Here is a 22,727-nt window from a genome sequence, read left to right as displayed (position 1 = left end):
CATCATTTTTACTTTAACTCTTAGTAAAATATAATCAAAAATAAAATATTCTGCCAACCCAGAAAAAAATTCTCCCCAAAGAGAGACGAGAGAACAGTTTTGTCACTGAATAATTGAAACCAGACTGTGATGCGTATCACAGGCAATCTTCTGAGACTGCAAAAACAGAAAGAAATCTCAGCCTTTTGTATAACCTGGAGATGCAATCCATAGCCTGCATGTTTTCAGGATAAATGATAACTAATTCTCACATAAGAGGACTTAATATCTGTCACACAGTGTTCATCCTAAATCGGCCTGATAACTAGGGTGACAATCTGTGTTTCCTAAGTGCCTTTATCCAAATGGGAATTAAACTTCTCATATTTATAGGACAGGAGGCAGCTTTGCACTATCCTGAGAAATTCAGGCTTCTGTCCTTCCGTGGAAACTGGGGATAGAGGTGTTATCTTCTTTGATGATTTAGTTTCAAAGAGAGGGCAGCCAGGTCCTTGTGAAAAAAAGATCCTAGGTTCTTCAACACTGGCAAGAGGCTTATTTAGCTTTCAAAAAGATGTACATGTTTCTCAAAGGGGCAGGAAAAGAATCACAAATAAAAGTTTTCTAAAGTAAATTCTCTAAGCAAAGGGAGGGGAATGGAAAAGTCTCCCTTTTTGCACTAGGGAAAATTCTCTTTTTTGAACCTGTGTTTACCCTTAGAGAGAGGGAAAAGGCACCTTATTACTTCAAGGTGGAGGTGACCTCGAGGCATATATTGACTGGTTAGGGAGGTTCCTCTCCTGCTAGATGGAGATGGGCGTTCCTGTTCCCCACTTGTTCCCCAAGACACCACGGTAGGCATGGCTTCGCCACCACTGGGTAACGGTAGATGTCCTGACCCTCCACCTGTCCTCCCCTGACAGCCCCCCAAAGGGGAGCCGCGCCTCGTGACTGCGCAGTGGGGGTGGAAGGACCAGCTCCTCACAGGGTCTCCGCTGGCCTCTCCTCACTGACTGATAGAGATGGAAACCTCAGCTCCCTGTCTGACCCCACTCTGTGGAGGGTGTTGGCTTTGGTGCAGTCCCTCCAGGATAGCCGCCTGGCCTCCCCATTCAGCCTTTGCTGGCATCAGAACAGGTGGGGCCACAGGTTTTCCTGTAGTCTTTGCCTGGAGCAGAACCATTATTTTCTTCACATTTCCTGTCTTGCTAAGCTGCCCCTTGCCTGGTCCTTTCACTGGAGGGCAGACTTTTAAAAAGAAAAAATTTATTCATTTGCTGGATCGGGTCCTAGTTGCGGCCCGTGGGATCTTTCATTACAGCACACGGACTCTCTAGTCATGACTCACTGGCTTAGCTCCTCCTTGGCATATGGGATCTTAGTTCCCCGGCCAGGGATCAAACCTGTGTCCCCTGCATCCCCGAGGGCAGACTTCTGTTGGCCCTTCTTCGGTCTGCACCTGTTGTTGGTATTTCAGTGCTACTGGGTTCTTCAGCTCCAAATCTACATACATTAGGGAAAAGAAACCCCATCTTGCCTTTCAAACTTTTATGTTCACTTTGTATATACTCTATGGGATTTCTAGTTGCACTTAGTGAGAGAAATAGGGGAAAGTATGCCCATTCCATCTTCCCAGAAACAGACGTCTCTCTGCATATTTTGAAAATAGTGCCGTGGAAGTCACTGTGTCATGAGAACTCAAAAAGATGTTACCAACATGCCAGACCCTTCACTTTCCTCCCCACAAACTTGTAAGGTCCATGAGCACAGGGGCGTCAAGTATTACTCACTTTTAGTCAACTTTCACTTTCTTCCCACAGCAAGAAAACATCATTTTTTTTCCTTTGTCTTTATAGTCAGATTTTTTCATGTCTGAAAGTGAATGTTAAATTGAAGCATAATAGTCATGGCACCCAAACATTGCCCTTCCCATCAGAGTACTTGAAGCACTTTTGTCAAAAGCTTAAGATAATTGTTAGATCAAAGAAAAAGTGCCCCCTTTTGTTTGATTAAAATTGCCTATTCCTTCTTTTACTTCAAGAAAGAATTTTAAAAGATTTCTTCTTTAAATTATAAAACAAGTCAAGTTAATGGTAATGATAGGGAAAGAATTTTTATTTCTGACTAAAAGAATGATAACTCATTTTTTTCTTTAATGAGAGCAGTAAGTAAAAATAATTATTCTTGCATGCTTGCTATCTCATTTAGCATTGCTACAAAATTCTTTCCAATAAACACAAGTGGTTTATTTATTTATTTTTTTTGCAAAGTTAGGCTTTAGCAGGTTTATTTCCATTAGGCTGTGGAATTTGATTATTCAATCAACCTACTTCAATCTAGAAAAATCTCTTATGGCCCATTATTTTAAGGAACCTTCTTTTGTAAAGCACATGATTGTGGGGGAAAAAAAAAGGAGAAGAAGAAAGGAAAGACTATCCTATTACTTTCCTTCTTCTTTTATTATTAGTTTTAAATCATTCTTGTTGCAGTTCATGTGTAATAAGGCTATTAAACACATTTATAGCCACAGTTATTCTAAGAAACTTGAAAAATAAAGATTAATATCCTGATCCAAACTCAATCACTGGTCTGAGTATATCAAATACATTAAACTTCCTTTTCAGCATAGGAAAATATACTTTCACCAGAAGAACTATACATTTTTAGGTCTAATTACTCTAGAGGGTTTTGGGTAAAACTTTTGGTAAAACTTCAAAGATTTTTCCTATGAATAAATAGCCAAATGAATCAAATTGAGTTTAGGAAGATAGATAGGTAGATAGGTACAATGTTGAAAAGGTTTTTTCTAAAGTAAAATGTACTCTGCACCTTATTTTTCCTAAAAAATATCTTCCCACAAATCATATTAGTTTGTATATGTAATTATGTGTATTTGTATGTGTATATGCTGAAGCTATAGTTAGAACCAGACATGGAACAACAGACTGGTTCCAAATTGGGAAAGCAGTACGTCAAGGCTGTATATTGTCACCCTGCTTATTTAACTTATATGCAGAGTGCATCATGCAAAATGCCAGGCTGGATGAAGCACAAGCTGGAATCAAGATTGCCAGGAGAAATATCAATAACCCCAGACATGCAGATGACACCACCTTTATGGTAGAAAAGGAAGAAGAACTAAAGAGCCTCTTGATGAAAGCAAAAAAGGAGAGTGAAAAGGCTGGCGAAAAACTCAACATTCAGAAAACTAAGATCATAGCATCTGGTCTCCTCACTTCATGGCAAATAGAAAGGGAAAAAGTGGAAGCTGTGACAGATTTTCTTTCTTGGGCTCTTGTCCCATCACTTCCTGGAACATAGATGGGAAAACAATGGCAACAGTGACAGACTTTATTTTATTGAGCTCCAAAATCACTGCAGATGATGACTGCAGCCATGAAATTAAAAGATGCTTGCTCCTTAGAAGAAACACTATGACCAACCTAGACAGCATATTAAAAAGCAGAGACATTACTTTTCCAACAAAGGTCCATCTAGTCAAAGCTATGGTTTTTCCATTAGTCATTTATGGATGTGAGAGTTGGACCATAAGAAGAATGAACACTAAAGAATTGAAGTTTTTGAACTGTGGTGTTGGAGGAGACTCTTGAGAGTCCCTTGGACTGCAAGGAGATCAAACCAGTCAATCCTAAAGGAAATCAGTCCAGAATATTCATTGGAAGGAAGGATGCTGAAGATGAACCTCCAGTATTTTGGCCACCTATTACAAAGGACTGACTCATTAGAAAAGACCCTGATACTGGGAAAGATTGAAGGCAGGATAATAAGGGAACGACAGAGGACAAGATTGTTGGATGGAATCACTGACTCAATGGACGTGAGTTTGAGCAAGCTCTGGAACATGGGGAAATAAAGGGAAGCCTGGTGTGCTAGAGTCCATGGGGTCACAAAGAGTTGGACACAACTGAACTGCTGAACAACAAATATTTTGGGAGGAGGTGTTCTAAGTAACACCATGGTCTAGAGTAGCTCTAGAAAGTTTATTATTTGGCTTTTCCTTTTAGATGATTAATATCTCCCAGCTTGGTATTCCAAAGTTGATTGAGGCCTGATCTCTAATTCTAGTTTGTTTATAAAAATTGCTATTTCTCAACACTAACATTGTTAAATAAGAAACCTACCTTCACTGACTGAATCAGCACAGGAACTTTTAATATGCATTAAATGGAAGTAACCCTGCAGGTCAAACTTATACTTGCCTGACTATTCTATAATGATACCTATCATTTTAGTTTTCCTTTATAATCAAGTCAGGCTTTTATATATCTGTTGATTACATGATTTCCCACAGGACTGTTTTTTAAAGAGTTGAAAATTTTATTTTCACATTTCACAATACAAATGAAAATTGCCTTTTTTTTTTTTTTTTGGTCCCATTACTTCCCTCCAAAACTACTCTCGCTTTGATAGGAAGGGGGAACAAGTTTTCCTTGTTAACCTCTTAGAAAACACCCCAAGTCACAGCACATGATCTTCTGATGAAGTAAAACAAGTAATGTAAAATTGATATGAAGAGGCTCCCCAATCTTTATCTTTCTGGTCGGGTCATTCCTCACTGGGTGGGCACCATCATGGGACAGGCAGAAGGAAGGTCTCATCATTGGGGGCCCATTGGTATGGGCATCATTGGTATGTGGCCTTGCATAGGCAGCCTCATTCTAGGAGCAGGTCCCACTGGCATGATCCCAGGAGGAGGAGGGCCCATCATTGGCATCATGGGAGGACCCCTCATGCGGGGTGCTAGCTTCATCCCTGGGCAAGGAGGTCCTGGGAGGCTGGGGGGAGGTGGGATTATTGCCCCTGCAGGAGGAGGAGCAGAGAGTGGAATAGAAGGTACCTGTCCTTGTTGAAACAGCAGCTGTTTTATCAGTCAGGCTCGGAGCCTGCCCTTCTATCCATTTTTGATAGTAGTCTTTCACATTCTCTTTGGCCTTCCTACCACTGCAGTGTGTCTTTCTCACAGATGCAGAATCGTGGGTGAGGAATGTATCACAGTAGTCACAAAAAAACAGGCATGCTGCTCCACAGGCCATTGGCAGCTCTGTTCCCCATAGGATTGTATGTTGGATGTTTTAGGGAGTGCGTTTCCTCTGCCCCAGATATACTTAAACTTCTGATAATTTGACTTAAGACTCTAATGGCCTCTGTAATGTAAAAATTCTTCAAATAGGAAGTAGAATATGTTTAGCTGCCCAAACTCACTGTAGCTCAAGTTTGTTCAGTTAGTTAGGTTGTCTATCATTTTTTTCTTAACAAAGGATGAAGTAGAGGACAAAGATATATATGTTGTTTATAGTATGCCTGTCATTTATATTAATGGAGATATGAAACATATATACTTAAGCTGTCACACCATCTGTCTTAAGAGAAGTATGCTGCTGCCTAGTTGCTCAGTCATCTCCAACTCTTTGCAACCCCATGGACTGTAGCCCACCAGGCTTCTCTGTCCGTGGGGATTCTCCAGGCAAGAATACTGGAGTGGGTTGCCATGCCCTCCTCCAGGGGATCTTCCCAACCCAGGGATTGACCCAGGTTTCCTGCATTGCCAGCGAATTCTTTACCATCTGAGCCACCAGGGAAGCCCCAGCCCTTAATTTGTTCACCTAAAAGACTAAAGAGATCATTCCAGATTTGGATGACCCTAAGGTATTTTCCATTGAAATAGGAGGCTTGTTATTAATATTCACAGCAATGCAATTGGCATGGCCTTCTTTCCAAATAATGCTATTTTTCAGCTTCTTTCCATGCTGAGTTCCATGAAAAAGATGCCATATGTAAGAGACAGTTTTATAGACATTATTAGCATGGGGTTTGAATTTGACAGTGTAAGGATGTTTTTGTACTAAATTTTTTTCATGAAATATAAACCTTAAATACTAACACTGAAACTATTAGAGAACATTTTAGTTTAAAGGATAGTGCTAGACATATAACTAAAGCAAGAGAAGCATCCTCTTGATAAGATGCCTAGAATTCAGAATATTTGGGGCCTTTTCATCATAAGCATGCTAAGGGTCATTGGAACTGTGTCTTGATGGTATCATCTGTAAAATGGAGTTAATGGCCCCTTTTTCCTACTTATCTCACAGAATATGGTGAAAGATAATAGAACTTTGCAAGTAGCCTCGGAAAATCATTACACAAATAGAAAGTTTTACTGTATCTATGTGGGAATATGTCCTTTGAAACACATTAAGGAAGAGGGTACTATGTCTTAGAACTGAGGATACCACTTTATGCAGGTTTCCAAATGTATGGCATTACTGGAAATATTAATCTTATTTGCTCTTTAATTTTGTAAGTGAGAATAATTTCTCACTTCCTTTTCATGAAAATATCTAAAATCCCTTTAACATTTCAGAAAATTTAAGTATTTATAATTTTTAATTTCAATAGAAAAATTAATTTTCCCACACCATTCCTGTAAGAGTTCAGTTTTACTGGGGAATGGTTTATCAGTGAATGACTACTATACAGGGAAAGTTTCTCTCCTACACATACTACTTTTCAGCACATTTTCTGAAGTCCATCAACTTGCAGGCCCCCTTCACCCTCTAATTCGATGATATCCTGGCATACCTTTACCATTTTTCTCTGATCATAGAGATAGCATCTTTCCCTCCAAGGCTAATCTCTTGATCTTGTTATTCTCTATCCTCGAGCTTTCCACTGTTCAATCCTGATCAAAGCTTTTCCAATGGTATATTGAGATCTCCATGTTAGGTGTTTTCATTATATTCTATGGTAAGAATTTAAGAAATGTGATGAGTAAATAATGGCCATACTTGAAATTCTGATACATGTCAAAAAAATATACATATATGATTTGTTTCACTAGTAAAGTTGCTTTATTATCTTTTTGATTTGTTAGTCTAACCCTACATCCCGCTAAAAATAAGCAAGAAATTGTGATGGGAAAAATTTTGATGTTAAAATGTATAAAGCATACTTAAGGGTTAACTGTAGCAAGAAATATGTGAATGTTATAGAGAAAAAAAAAAGCATTTTTGTTAAACATACAAGAAGGTGGAAATAAGTTGGCACTCAAATTCATTTCCTGTGTGGAAAGATAAAACTTTACAAATGTAAATTATTTTATATATTTATTGCACAGTTAAAACCTCAATAAATATTGAGGTTTTCCATAATTCAAAGTTAAAATTTACTAAAAATAAAATCTGGGTGGTCAAATTCAATACATTTTAAGTTATTAGGTGAGGATTTACCCTGCTGTTTGGTCACTAAGCCATGTCTGACCATTTTGTGAGCCCATAGACTATAGCCCACCAGGCTCTTCTGTCCATGGGATTTCTCTGGCAAGAGTACTGGAGTGGGTTGCCATTTCCTTCTCCAAGGGATCTTCTGGGCCCAGGATCAAACCCATGTCTCCTGCATTGGCAGGCAGCATCTTTACCACTGAGCCACCAGGGAAGCCCAGGGATTTACCCTATCAAATATCAAATCACAGTATAAAACTACTGTAATTGAAACATGAGATGTTAGGTTATAAAAGACATTAGACCTCAGAAATAGAACTAATAATTTCATATATGACAGAGATGAGATCTATTCCCTTTTCCTTTCTAATGTTACAAAACTAGCTACAATTTTAATTTTTGAGTAGCTTCCCTAGTGGAGATTACCCATTTTATTTTTATTTTTTTGAAGAGTCAATTTTTAATTAATTTATGATTTCAACCTTTTTCACATTTAAATTAATTGATTTCTGTATATATATAAATATAAATAATTTTTCATCTTCTTTCATTGAATCTGTTGAATAAACTGTTTGCAAATGCTGTAATATAAAGTTTAGTTTCCTTTATTGCTTTTATGGTATTGTCTGTTTAAAAAGCTTTTAAATGTATAAATGTGAAGTTGAGTATATTTGGTTAATATCTCATGTTTTTTTAAGAGATATTTTAATTGTTTTCACTTCTAATACAATCTGCAGTTGTGCAACTGTAGTTTTGATTTTCTCTTTAAACCTAAAAGAATTGAGATGTAATTTTTGTCCATTGTTGGAATTTTTGTTATTTTTCTTTGATTGCCTTTTTTTGATCATTGGTCTGTACAAGATGTACTTTTATGGAAGTAAATTAAATTATAATTATTTCTGTTATCAGTTTTTATTAATGAACTATGAACACATGAAAAGAGGTGAATTATCTATTAGGGTGGTATGTTATTCAATGTTTATTAATCTTGTTTAAATTCCTATGACTTAATTTTTTATTTTTTTTTTTACTTTGTCTATTAAAAAACTGAGAAAGAATGTGTTGAATTTTCCTACTAATGATGTGTTTCTGTTTGATCATCATTGTATTTTTCAGTTTTGTTGTGTACACTTTGATGTTAAGTTATTTAGTTCCCAAGTTTTGTGACTGTGTTATTGGATATTTTATGTTTATTCAGATACCCTTGTCTGTGTGTGTTCACAACGTGTCTGATTTTCTGTCTAAAATTAGTACTCTCGTTCCTGGAATTTTTGTTCTACTTTATTACTCTAATATTTGTTTCTACTTTTATTTTAAGTGATTTTCTTGTAAACCATATATATTAGAATTTTATTTTTCTTTCTAAAGTTATCAGAGACTTTTTACTGGGAATTGTACCATGTATTTATTGCTATAACCCAAGCTTATTTGCTTTAATTTTCAACATTCTGGAAAATATGTGTACACTGTTTGAACTTTGCCACTTTTTAAAAATCACCTCTTTTAATAAGAACAAAATGGTATGTTTTAACTTTCTCCATAGTTATGAGGAGGAATTTTGCTTACTTTTATTTTCCCCATTCTTTTCTTTTTAAATATGTGTATATAGAACTCCAAAATATTTTAAAATCATATTCTATTCTAAATCTTATTCTAGTTTAAGAATAATTTTTCACATTTTTAATGCTGTCAACACATCTTCAGCTATTTTTTTAGATTTAACTTTATAACTAAGCAATTTTGATATTTATCATAAATAAGTTTGCAACATAGCTCCCCACTCTTTAAACTTAAATATCAAGCTACTTAAACATAGATTCAGATAATATTTTAAAGAATGACACATAGATTTAATATTTTCTGAACTTTGACTTTTTCTGTGAATATCACTGTGTTGCTTGTTAATAGAAACAATAACGGCCTGGGTATAAAGTTTTAAATCCCAACGTTTTCCCCTGAGGAATAAGAGATATTTAAACCAAAAGAAGGGTTATATGTGTGGAATGAAGTCATGATATTGTTGTGTGCTAAAGGGATCAGAGTGAGTCTGTGTAATTCCACAGGGCAAAACCAAGATCAAAGGTAGAAGCTATATAGAAAGTTGGATGAATAAAAAGTTGATCTCTTTAACACAGAGAGTATTCCAAAGATAGAGGCAGAGCTGCCTTACAAAATCATAAAATGTAGTACAAGTTTTCCTCCAGTGACTTCGTGCCTCCTTCTTAAGGTATTATGCAGAGGGAATTTATACTAGATTGTTTTAAGAGTAGGGAACTTTCCCTTAGGTAGGTATCTGCCTCAAAACTAGAGGATCCATCTCTTTTATCAAGGTTGATACACTGTTTAGTGAATTGTAAATAGATGGAACTATTAAGATGAGACTTTACATAAATTGTGCATTTATTTACTTATTTTTGAGAAAAAAAAATAAAGCCTTGGTTACTTTGGGTAATTAATAGCCTGTTGCCATCAGTGTCGCATGCTTTGGCTGCATGATGGATGGTGGAGGGGGCGTGGCTTGGGGAGGTGTGGCCTGCGTTTCAGGTATTCCGTAGATGCGGCTGTTTCCGTGGCCCTCCTTTGAATACCAGACAGATGCTAAACTAAGCATCCATACTGCTCACACTGAAGTCTGCGAAAGGATTGTAACCAGAGCAAAAGCCCTCTAGTGGAAGATCTGTTTGTAACTCTATTACATAGTATGTGACTATTAGCTAGAGGGATTCTAAATAGTTCTTTTAGGGGCCTTTTAATGCTTTTTTTTTAATTGCTGAGTTCCGGATATCACTTGGGTGGGTAGTCTAAATATTTAATGTTAACATAACGGAAAAGAACACCGCTTTTATTGCTTTTTATTGTTAAACAACACATACCAACTACATAGAAGGGAAGAACAGAACAACTATATAGATTCTGAATTTCCATTTTAGAAAACTGTGCCTAAATGTGTAACGCACCATTCCCACTTAACTTATAGCTGAGCCAGCTAATGTGAAAGAACTTAGAGGAAAACAGCAAAGAAAAGCTGAACTTCTGTTTTATCCTTTACATGGGCTCCTGTTCTATCTCCCCTACACAGTAGGGTGATCATAGTTCACGGTACTAGTAAAGCAGGACCAAAAGCTTACTAGCATTTAAATATAGCCTGGTGACCTCAGGGAATTTCTGGATTTTAGTTCTTGTTCTGCCTGCTCCTATTAGATCTTTGTCAATTACCAGAGCTTCAAATTCCTTATCTGGAATTGGAAGGGCTATTACATGTAATAATAATGCCCACTGCTATATTGAGTACTTGCTATGTGCCACACATTGTGCTAAACACTTTATATGTATTATTTCATTTAATCTTCACAACAACCCATATGTTAGAGATGTGACCCAACTGATACTGCCATTAGAACATTGGTCTGCCAGACAGCAAATCTATATACCTGAAAACAGTACAAATCTTAAAAACCAAATCTAGGTCTAAAATTTTGTGAGAAATTGGTCTTGGACTAACTAATGTCAATTACATATTGAATTCTCTGTTTCTGGTGAAAACCACCAATGAATTAATTAACCATACTGTTCCTGGGTCATTTGGTTTAATTCTGGTCCTTAGGTTTAGTCTCCTCCATCATTCCTCTTTCTGTGGCTGCCTATTTTGCTTTCTTTTATTAAGAAATTTTCATTTTCACTGCATTTAAACTGTCAGTATTTACCTTTATCTGATGTTATGTTTAGCAAGTTAAACTATCCTCATAATTTTATCAAATTTCTAGAAAATTCCTGTTATTTGATCTGCAATGCATTTTAACATACACCATAGTTTGAAGAAATTTGACATCTGTAGTTATTGTTTAAATATTCAGTCTCATCACACAAGAGTGCAATATATCCCTGTAATTATGTTGTTTTTTAAAGTATTTCCCAATAATATTTTCTATCCTTCAGTATATGTTTAGATCTAACATATTCCTTCTTAAATCAATTTGTAGGTATTTTCTTTTTCTTTGCTAGTTTCTTTCTCATTTATTGGTCCTTCTCTTTTCTTGATCTTCTCCTTGTCCCATCAAAAGTAGATGTTAAAACACTTTTATCTTATAAAACCCTAAGTATAGGATTTCCTGTACCCTAATTGTGCTGTCTCATCCTTCCCAATGATTGCAACTACCCCCTGTACATAGATGACTTCCACATTTATACATTAACCCAATCTATGTCTATATTTATACATTAACCCAATCTATGCCTATATTTATACATTAACCCAATCTATGTCTATAATTCCCTGTAGCCTTCTCTACCAGGTACCATTAGCACTCCCAAACTCAAAATATCCAGAACCACACTCATTATCTTATTTCTGAGGATAAATTCATACATTTGAATTCCATGTCTTGGTTACTAGTATTACAGTATGTATCCAAATGCAGAGTATTAGATCCAGCTTCTCTCTCTCTCTCTTTCTCTATATACATTCTGCAGCCGGGTCTTTATGCTTTAAGTTCTATGAAGTTTCCAGCATCCATCCCCTTGTTTCCACTGTCATAACCACTGCCAGAGTTCACGCTCTCCTGAAATCTTGTCTGGATTATTGCTTTAACCTTTAAACCTTTCTTTTTGTTTCCATCTTCTTTCCTGGCATCACATCTAGCCTGATAACCATCCTGCCCTGCATCATTTCAGTCTGTCCTGTGGTCAGGATGCTGAGACAGTCCACAGTGGCCCCTTGCCTAACTCGGTACAAGTTCCTCAACTTAGAACTTAAGCCCCTCTTCCTCCAGTTTCCTGTGCATTCTCCCTTCCAGGTGATTCTAGTCTTCCAGCCTTTACACTGTCCTGCAACTGGACTGTTCACTTCTCTAGACATACCTGATCATTTTATTCATCTGTCCAAATTGGTCATACTGCAGCTGCTCCCCTGAATACCTCCTTGCCACCTCTACCTAGTGAAGCCTACCTACTTTAAAACCATATACCTTAATTTTGGAACCTTGTCATGGTATAACAGGAATAGTATGCTGTTTGTGTACATGACTTTTCTTCTTCTAGATTTTTCAGCTCCCTAACTGCAGGGATTGATCTTACTCATCTTTCATTCTACTCAGTCTTTTGTGCACATATAGAGTTCTCTAAGTATTTATTAAAACAAATTAAATGGACCCGATTATCATAGGAATTGGCAGTGGTTCAGACAAAGAAACAAATACCTAATTTTTATTAGATTCAGAAGCTGCCTTGGTTAAAATAAAACCTGAGGTAATGCTGATTTCTTCATTTTGTCCTTACCTGACTCAAATTTTAATTCTAAGGTGAGCAGCTGAGAACCTCTGATTACAAAATCCTGCATGTCAATGGGTTTTTCATTGTTAAAATGAGTTATTTGCTAGAAATGCATCATTGCACCTAGGTATTTGATTTAAAAGCTGTGATTTATGACTTAGACTGGAATTTTATAGGAACAATGTCATATTATACCTGAAAATGTCATTTATTTTCATGCTGTATTTAAATTACACTTATACCAAGTTACAGCAACATTTAAAAAGTAATATTTGGTGCTTCCTTACATTTACCACTTTTTTTTATCAGAGTAGAACTGGGATTAAAGTTACTGAATGGGGAAACAATTCTGCCACAAAAATGTTACTGCCAAATAATTAATCAAACAAGAAATGTGTTCAGGTATATGGTTTTGTCTTTCTTTGTTCTGAGAATTTCATTTTTATTTTTGAAATGAATATATTCATGCCCCTGGATTTTCCCTTTTGAAGTGGGATTCATAACATAGCTCAAAACTAAACCCATAGCACATTTTACAGAAGGTAATATAGATACAATTTTCTGATGAATGTGAAGGGTATTTTTCCAAAATGGATTTAAACTAGAATATTCAGTGGTGGGTGTGCCTTAGTGTATTCTGGAGGAAATAAGCAATCATTTAAAATAGTGTATAACTGGGTACAGTGGTGAATGTAAAATAAAGTTGAGATAATCAAAGTGCCTCCTGACTCTGTGAGAATGATCAGAGATTAATTTTCAGCATGTATTTGCTTTTTTATATTGTGAGAGCAAGTATTAAATATGTTAGTTTCACCCTTTGTCCAGAAATAGCTGCAGTTTACATTGCCTGCATTTTTTAATTCAGATCAATAATTAAGAATTTTAATATCCCTCTTTATTACTAGTAATTTTTAAAATTCCCTGAGTATTTCTCACTTGACTGCAAACCACAAAATAATATGCTTTCTTCATAGAAGGTGTCTCTGATCCCCACCTTTCCACCCCACCCCCAGTCAGAGACGACTGAAGCAACTTCGAAGGCACACACACACACCAATTAGGAGAAACAAATGTGTCATAATGCACAATTTTTGTTTATTTCTGGGAGGTCTTTTTCCTTTGAAGTGGCAGCATACTTGTTTGTCTTATTTGTTTTGCAATAGAGGTACAGATTTAGCAAGGAAGCAGTGGCATTCACCTCTATTTTCCTAGCGATCAGTTGTGGGTGTTTATGAGGTATGTGATGGTGATTTTATGGGTTGGAAATCTAGGATTTAGGTACCTTATAGATAAGAGCAATCTAACCAACCCATGTGGCAACTGAACTTACAACCAACAAAACAAATGGGTGAACAAACAATAAAAATATCAAGTTGGTTTTAAAAGCAAAAGCTTCAACTCTTTTTAGGTCATGTTCAGAGGCTCTAGTCAAAACCACTCCTGAACACAACTCCAAATAACACTAGTATTTTTAAAATATTCAGAGTTGTATTTTATTCACTAATTTGTACCTATTGAGATGAGTACCTGCTTTGTAATACTGATGCCAAGAGTGCCCTGTCTCAGAGAATTTCTTTTTGTGTAGTAGAAGACAAATAAATAGCAAAATGATTTCACATGGTTAACCTATTCTGAAAAACAGCATTACTTTTTTTTTATAAGTATTACGTAGCTAAATAAGTCTGGAAAACTGTGTTAACATTTGATCAGGCTTTTTTTTTTTTTCCTTCCTTACAAGAGTACTTAGATTTTAACATCTTAATCTTTTTTTTTTAAAACATCTTCATTTTATTTTTGTAATTTTTTTTGAACTTATCTGACTTTTGGGTCTTAGGTGTGGCACATGGAATCTAGTTCTCTCACCAGGAATGGAACTCCCAGTACATTGGGAGCACTGAGTCTTAACCACTGGTCTGCCAGGGAAGTCCCTAATATTTTAATCTGCATTGTGAATCTATTAGAGGCAAATATGGTGTGTGGCATTTCATAATCTAGTTAGATTCTAGTTTCATCTAGTCTATGAAAACTTTGCACACAGTAGGTATCAGCTCCATTTGTTCTATGGAATATACTTTGAGACTGATTGTCTATAATATATATAAGTAACTATAAAGCATTTTTGTTGTTATTCATTCACTAAGTCGTGTACTACTCTTTGCTACCCCATGCAGTGTAGCACCCCAGGCTCCTCTGTCCTGCGCTATCTCCCAAACTCATATCCATTGAGTTAGTGATGCTGCCTAATCATCCCATCTTCTACCGACCCCTTCACCTTTTGCCTTCGATCTTTCCCAGGATCAAGGTCTTTTCCAATGAGTCGGTTCTTCATATCAGGGGGCCAAAGTATTGTAGCTTCAGCTTCAGCATCAGTCCTTCCAGTGAATATTCAGGGTTGATTTCCTTTAGAATTGACTGGTTTGATCTCCTTGCTGTCCAAGGGACTCTCAAGAGTATTCTCCAACACCACAATTCAAAAGCATCAATTCTTCAGTGCTCAACCTTCTTTACTGTCCAAATTTCACATTCATACATGACTACTGGAAAAACCATAGCTTTGACTATATGGGCCTTTGTCGGCAAAGTGATGTCTGTGCTTTTTAATATGCTGTCTAGGTTTTGGTCATAGCTTTCCTTCCCAGGAGCAAGCATCTTTTAATTTCATGGCTGTAGTCACTCTCCACAGAGATTCTGGAGCCCAGGGAAATAAATCTGTCACTGCTTCTACTTTTTCCCCTTCTACTTGCCATGAAGTGATGGGACCAGATGCCATGATCTTAGTGTTTTAAATGTCAAATTTTAAGCCAGGCTTCTCACTGTCCCCTTTTACCCTTGTCAAGAGGCTCCTTAGCTCCTCTTCACTTTCTGCCATCAGAGTGGTATCATCTGCATATCTGAGGTTGTTGATATTTCTCCCACCAATCAGACTCTTGAGAGTCCCTGGGACTGCAAGGAGATCCAACCAGTCCATCCTAAAGGAAATCAGTCCTGACTATTCATTGGAAGGACTGATGCTGAAGCTGAAACTCCAATACTTTGGCCACCTGATGAGAAGAACTGACTCATTGGAAAAGACCCTGATGCTGGGAAAGATTGAAGGCAGGAGGAGAAAGGGATGACAGAGGATAAGATGGTTGGATGGCATCACCAACTCAATGGACATGAATTTGAGCAAGCTCCAGGAGTTGGTGATGGACAGGGAAGCCTGGTGTGCTACAGTCCATGGGGTCACAAAGAGCTGGACACGACTGAGTGACTGAACTGAACTGAACTGAACCTTGATTCCAGCTTATGCTTCATCAAGCCCAAAATTTCACATGTTATGCTCTGCATAGAAGTTAAATCAGCAGGGTGACAATACACAGCGTTGTAGTACCCCTTTCCCAATTTTGAACCAGTCCATTGTTCTGTGTCCAGTTCTAAGTGTTGCTTTTTGATCCACATACAGTTTCTCAGGAGACAGGTAAGGTGGTCTGGTACTATCATCTTTTTAAGACTATAAATGGTATAAATACAAAATTCACAAGAGAAGTCACATATCTAGGCTATGTTTCATGGTAGCTTTTTGAAGGATGTTAAACTTATTTGCCAAAACAGAACCATAATATAATCTTGATAAAAGGTCTATGTGACAGAGTTCCTCTAGGAAAATTTTAATTTAAGGAATATGTTTTTGCATTGCCTCCAACAATAAAAATAAATATATTGACAATTTGACAGTGATAATATGAAATTTTACTTGGCACTATTTTTCCTATTATGAGACCTTAAAAAAAGAAACTCTAAAATAAGGAATAAGGCAAGCCTATCTATCATTTTGAAATATAAAGGAATATAACCTGAGCCCCAAGTTAAACATTCATTCTTTATGTGGGCTGAAGAAAGAGGAAGTATGAGGAAAACAACTAGTGGTTCTGAGTATTAAGCTTCTTGAAAGCACAGATTATTTATTTTCTACTTCCCTTCTATATGCCCAGGGCCTACGAGGGTGCCTGGTTCATAAAGTCATCCAAAATACTACTTTTCTACTTCAGTGGAATTTCAAGAATTGTCCTGAGATACTTAATAAAATGTGGCCACTGACTCGCCAGTAGCCCTTGGGTCTGGTCATCTTAACTCTGCAAAAGCCAATCCATTGTAGATGCCACCAGGAGACCTGAGTGTCTGCGTGCCTGACTCCAATGACATTCAAAGAGGTAAATGATTAGAACTCTGGTAAATGGTCACCAGTGCAGAAAAGTTTCAGGTTGTCCAAGCCAATGTGCAAAGTGTGGTCAAAGTATATTTGAAATAAGTAACAGTCATAATAGAAACCTGATCCTGTGTCTATAATGATAAATGATCTACCTGTGAAGTGATGGAGGCTCAAGGAAGACTTCAGCCTGCAAGAGGGGGAGAGAGGACATTAACATATCAGGATCTTATCGTCCTCACCCACGGTCCAGGAGGGAAAGATCCAGCTGGAGGAGGCAGAGTTGTGGCCAAAGGTTTCCGGGGGGACATTCTTATTTATCTCTGTTCTTCATGGTAGAGAACGTGTGACTCAGTTCAGAGCAGCCTTGGTTTTGATGACCTCGGGAGAGCAGATTTTCCGGCTGGGAAGCAGATTGGCCCCGATTGTCAGGTTGGGTTCTGGGAAGATTCAGTCTGCATTGTAAGTGCATGCCTAATCAGCTTTGGTACTTCAATTTTCTTTGAGTCAGCCTGACCCACTTTTATATAATGGAAAAAACTGAAAATTCCAGATTAAATTATTAACTTCCCATAGGGTTAGATATTATATATCAGAACCAGAGCCAAGACTCTAGTCTTCAGATATAGATATGCATACTTGTAACTCTGCCTTCACCTTTGTCACTTTCCACATTAGCTCTTATGTATAGTCTGTATTTTAGACTGCTTTCAGAATAGATCTCCTCCCTCTTTTTCCACACCGTTTCATTAGGATATGTAATTTACTCATCACCTCAGTCTCATAATAAATAGCTAATTATCTTATTTTTTTCACATGTGTACCTTATACAAAAAGTAACAAAAAGACCAGCACAAAATAAGATAACCCATCTTTCAGTTGTCACATATGCTTTTTTTCCTTGTTAATCTCACACATTAAAAAGAAGTTCGTGTTTCATGTAGTCATGTAGTTTTCTCAGTATCTGAGAGTTAAAATGTTAGAAGGGGGTCTCTTGGTCCAAGATCCATTATAATCACCAAATATATTTTAGGATTCAAAATGTGAAGGCAATTTTGGACGTCAGGGCAATAAAGGAGACTATAAAATGTAGTTTGAGAAAATAAGGACACTAAAAGAAGAAAAATACAAGGAAAATATCTCAAGAAAAATTGTTCCCAGGGCTTTGTTTTAAAATACTGATTTTTCTATGGTGGTGTTCGCTCATACAGATGAAAAATGTGAGAAGTATTCTGTGCAAAAGTGTATGAACCAAACTGCTACATTTGGAAAATGTGCACAAACATTTTCACCTTTCATTTGCTTTTTTTTTAAATCTCAAGTTTTCTTTTAAAATTCTTTAATAGTATACCCCAGTATTACTCCAGATAGACATAGGAACTATTTCATTTAGTGTTAACTTAGTGTTATCAATTTTACTGGGATTTCCTATTTCAGAAGTTTACCCAAAATAAGGTGTTGTGGTTTTAAAAATAATTGTATAAAAACAATACATCACTAAATTCATTTTTTATGCACTATATATAGTGGATATGTATTATATGTACTATATATGTATATTATGACAAATTTAAGGATATCAGCACCAATGATTTGTGTAACTGTATTAATATCTATTTATTCGGCCCTTCTCATTAACCAAGCCAGGGATCAAACCCAGGTCTCCTGCATTGCAGGCAGATTCTTTCATATCTGAGCCACTAGGGAAGCCCATAACGATCATATTGTATTTTTAATACCATTTTCTGTTTGTAAAATGCAAAAAAAAAAATCATATGAAGTCTTCCAAATATCTTTTTCTCTTTCATATTTTGGAAATGTTCTCATTTTTTGATCCACCTGTTCAGAATGAATGGTGTGTTATTTTAAAGGTGGCAAACTATGAAATATAGCAACTTTCATAATGATCATAATTGAGTCATTTGAGTTCTACAAATATTACTGCCAGTGGAATACCTTATTGTGGTTTAATTTTAAAATCCCCATAGAAAAATATGCTGTATTCCATAAAAACTTAAAAAATGAATTTTTAAATATATATGCAGGTACTTTTTTTTTTTATTTTGCATTCTGAACCCACATAGCTATCCTCGCTCTTCAGTTTCTGTTCAGGAGAAGTTCATCTGTAGGAGTGTTTATGTTGTCAACGTGGCAATCAGATTGAAGAAAGACATTTTACAATGCAATCACCTTTGCAATTGACATTGCTGCAGTGATGGCTATCTAAGCGAATTATGTCACATCCTTCTTTTCTTTCCTTTCTTCATTTAACTACTTGATAGCACTTTTCTACTAAGCCCCTCCTTCTAGAATAATTGAAATAATATGCCAAGAACATTAGAAATCCCCAGCAAAATTCCAAATTTTATTTTTAAAGGTCTGAAATGTCATCCTAATAGAAACTGTCATCTGCAGAATTCTGAATTAGAGAAGCCATCCATGGGTTGTGGACTATGGGGCCACATTTATTTATTTTGACTGTTATGGATATAATAAATCATTCTAAAATAATGTTGACATTTATGCATTCTGCTAACATGGCAGTTTAACAGCCTGCTCCATATACTGCTGCTTGAGTTAAGGATTTGCTATCACATTTTCCAGCTTAGTTCTCCCAATCTTACCACAGCAGACAGTGGTAATGTCAACTGCAGAAGTGCCAAGAGAGAAAAAGATGGATAATGTATTCATGTTTATGGGCGATTTTAAACTTCACCCATTGAGCCCGTTCCTCTGAATGGCTCTTCTAGCTCACAGCTTTTGCCTCTTTTCTCTCTCTTTGGGCTACATGAAGGCTTTTTTCGCTTTAGGTATGGCTTTCACTTTGATTTAATCCTGCTCTCTCTGCCCACCAACAGGAACACAGAATGCATTAGCAAGAAAGATATCATAATTGAAATCAATACCATGACTTTGAAGAGTGTTTCAATGATGAGTTCTGGTCCTGTGTGTTTTATATGCTGCCATAACCATGATGATATAATGGATTAGACATTTCCATCAATTCAGTCCACACCACCCCCACCCCTACACACATACACACATACACACACACACACACACACACACACACACACACCCTAGCACAATGCTTGGTAACATTTCTTTTAGAATGAATTTATTGTTCAGCTCTTGGCCTGCCAGTTGTTTGATTAGACTGAACCCCTCAATACATAAAAAGAAGAGATATATTTGTTCTTCCAGGTCAAAAATGTGATTCAAGCACCACAGCGAACATTTTCTGCTTTCACTAAAAAAGTACTAATTCAGATGTACAAATGAGCATGTATTTCAATTTATGATGCTATTTGCATAACATTTCCCCCCCTTGACTTCTAATCATTATTGACTCCTGAAACCTTCTTGGCCGTACTTGACTGCCCATATTTGCCTACACTAATTCATTAGGTGAGCTTTTTCTAGCACTTTGCCCTTCTACCATGTCCCGATCTCTCAAACACAAACTTTGAAATCTTGCAGGTGTGGAATGAAGTGGGGTTATGACCTCTCTGTGTCTTGTTTTCCTGTGAAAAATGTGTGTATGAATTCTAAAGAAGGACCTTAATACTGAATACCAAAGCCAGACAACCCACCTCTGAAATTGTCTTCTGTGAGTTTTTCTAGTAACATCCTCACCTTTGTAATGGAGAAGCAGCCATAGTAGCCACATTTAAGGTGTCCTGACTTTCTTACAGTCAAACAACCATGATAAGAATTTGGCATTTCCTGCAGAAGCAAGAGAATTTTTGCTTTAAAAATTTTTTGCTTAGAAGATTCTCCATAAAAAGCACTATAGGGATGCACACTGGATCCCTCTGGGGCTCACATTTTTAATTTAATTTAATTTATTTATTTTCTATGCTGAGTCTTCTCTTTGTGACCTTTGATTGTCCATGACTTCCTTGAATACCTGCAAAACTTCAACAATTGCCAGATGTCACAAGAGTAGATTTCTAGACAAAGGGAATGTCATAATCCATTAGCATTTTTTAATCCATTGATTTTATGCATGTGAATATAAAGGAAACCTTAATCAATATGAGTTTATTTTATTTGCTACTATGGATACCAATGAGCTTCCCAAGTGGCGCTAGTGGTAAAGAACCCACCTGCCAATGCAGGAGATGTAAGAAGACATGGGCTTGATCCCTGGGTCAGGAAGATCCCCTGGAGGAGGGCATGGCAACCCACTCCAGTATTCTTGTCTGAAGAAACCCATGGATACAGAAGCCTGGCAGGCTACAGTCCATATGACTACAAAGAGTCGGACACGAGTGAAGTGACTTAGCACACGCGCATGCAAGGATACCAGCATATTTTTCTTAAACTTCTATCTTTAGCTCTTGCTTCTATAAACTAACATTTGTATTCTCCTGTCTAATATCTCAAAGTTCTGTTGAAATTAGGAAAAATATTTATTTCTTTTTGTTCATTTTGCTTTTCTGAATATAAATGTCAAGCATAATCTTTCAATCTCTCATAAGCATATTTTAAGTGTATACCTATAACAAATAGCAAAATGCTGTCCTTTTTTTTTTTTTAAGTATAGGCATTAAAGGTTGAATTAGGAAATGTTGCATATTTAGAATGTTTTTGATCATCACAAAATGCAAGCTAGAGGATATCTATTTTTCCATTAAGGCTTCCTTGGTGGCTCAAGGGTAAAGAATCTGCCTGTCAATGCAGGAGATGTGCGTTCAATCTCTGGGTTGGGAAGATCTCCTGGAGAAGGAAATGGCAATCAACTCCAGTATTCTTGCCTGAAGAATGTTGTGGACAGAGGAACCTGGTAGGCTACAGTCCATGGGGGTTGCAAAAGGATTGGACACGACTTAGAGACTAAACAATAACATAATGGGGATATTGTTTCCACACACTCACCCTACAGTGTTGATGATAAGATTATTTAAAAGCCATTATCTAGAGGTAAATGAATCCAGTACTACACAGATAATAAATACATGCATGCAGTGCTTAAAATAAATATACAACTCTAGAAGATACTTAATATATACTGGTTCCTAGAGATGTTAAGTTTTATTAAGTAATTGAAAAGTGGCTATTTCTAAACTGAGGTAATAATTTTACTTTTATTGACAAACAGAAAGAAGAGGAAGTTTGTGTTTGTTACACGAACAGCCTCTGCTGCCTTTAAACAGAAAAAAGCAAAACTACAGCAACAAATAGGACCCAGGAACAAACAATGTATGTGTTTCTTAATAAGTCACTTTTCTGTCACTAGCTGCTGTATAGATTCTCAGGAAACCAGGCAGAATAAAGGCGTGCTGATTCATTTCATTTTTTGTGCTTATCTGCTTATTTTCCTGAAGTTGTTTGATCACTCTGGCTTTTCATTTTCCATATCTTTATGGTTGTATGGACTATTTCTGAAGATTGGCTCAATATATCAGAATGCTATCTCTCCTGCCTTGTTAAGTTTCCTCCAGAAAAACACAGTTCTTAAATAACTTCCCTTCCCCCTTTATTGAAGCTTATCCAACAAATTGAACTCTCTAGGAACTTTGAAAAAATGAGGATGACTAAATGTTTCTGCAGTTTCTGTCTGTATCTTGGAATGTTCAAAATGAGAATCTGTTGACGTGGATAACTAATAACATAGAAGTGTATCTTCTGTGCTTTGCTTAAACATGTTGTTGCACAGGCAAAGCTTTTCATGCAGCATCAGATTCAGGTTAACCATGAAGGAAAATATTGCGGAATGAATGTTCAGTCTCTGTATTTGGTTTGCATAGCCGTGAGTCTACAGATGTGTATGTTGATATGTTAGGATGTGACACAAGAGTTTTCTAGTTAAGTGTCTTCTGTGATTTGTGGTAGACTAACTCTCTGATAAACAAATTTCTTCATATTCCCACTAAAATTCATTTAGTTCAGTGCTACCCAATAGAGCTTTCCACAGTGATGGAATTATTCTGTATTTGTACTATTCAATGCAGTAGCCACTAGATCCATGTGACTTTTGCACGTGGCTTGTGACTAGTGTGACTGAAGATCTGTATTTTTAAATTTTATTTAATTGAGTTAAATTTAAA

General features: G+C 36.6%; 1 protein-coding gene and 1 pseudogene across 7 annotated transcripts in view; one reads left to right on the top strand and one right to left on the bottom strand.

The window, feature by feature from the left end:
• Positions 1-22,727, top strand: part of LINGO2 (leucine rich repeat and Ig domain containing 2) — a 1,346,710-nt gene that overhangs the window by 1,025,853 nt on the left and 298,130 nt on the right. The window lies entirely within an intron of this gene.
• LOC110135069 (U1 small nuclear ribonucleoprotein C-like) lies at positions 4,529-5,033 on the bottom strand (annotated as a pseudogene).

The sequence above is a fragment of the Odocoileus virginianus genome, chromosome 18, assembly GCF_023699985.2.
Source record: "Odocoileus virginianus isolate 20LAN1187 ecotype Illinois chromosome 18, Ovbor_1.2, whole genome shotgun sequence".
Taxonomy (NCBI): Eukaryota; Metazoa; Chordata; class Mammalia; order Artiodactyla; family Cervidae; genus Odocoileus; species Odocoileus virginianus.
The sequence above is the reverse complement of the archived record's forward strand: the minus strand, read 5'-3'. Positions and strand labels throughout refer to the sequence as shown.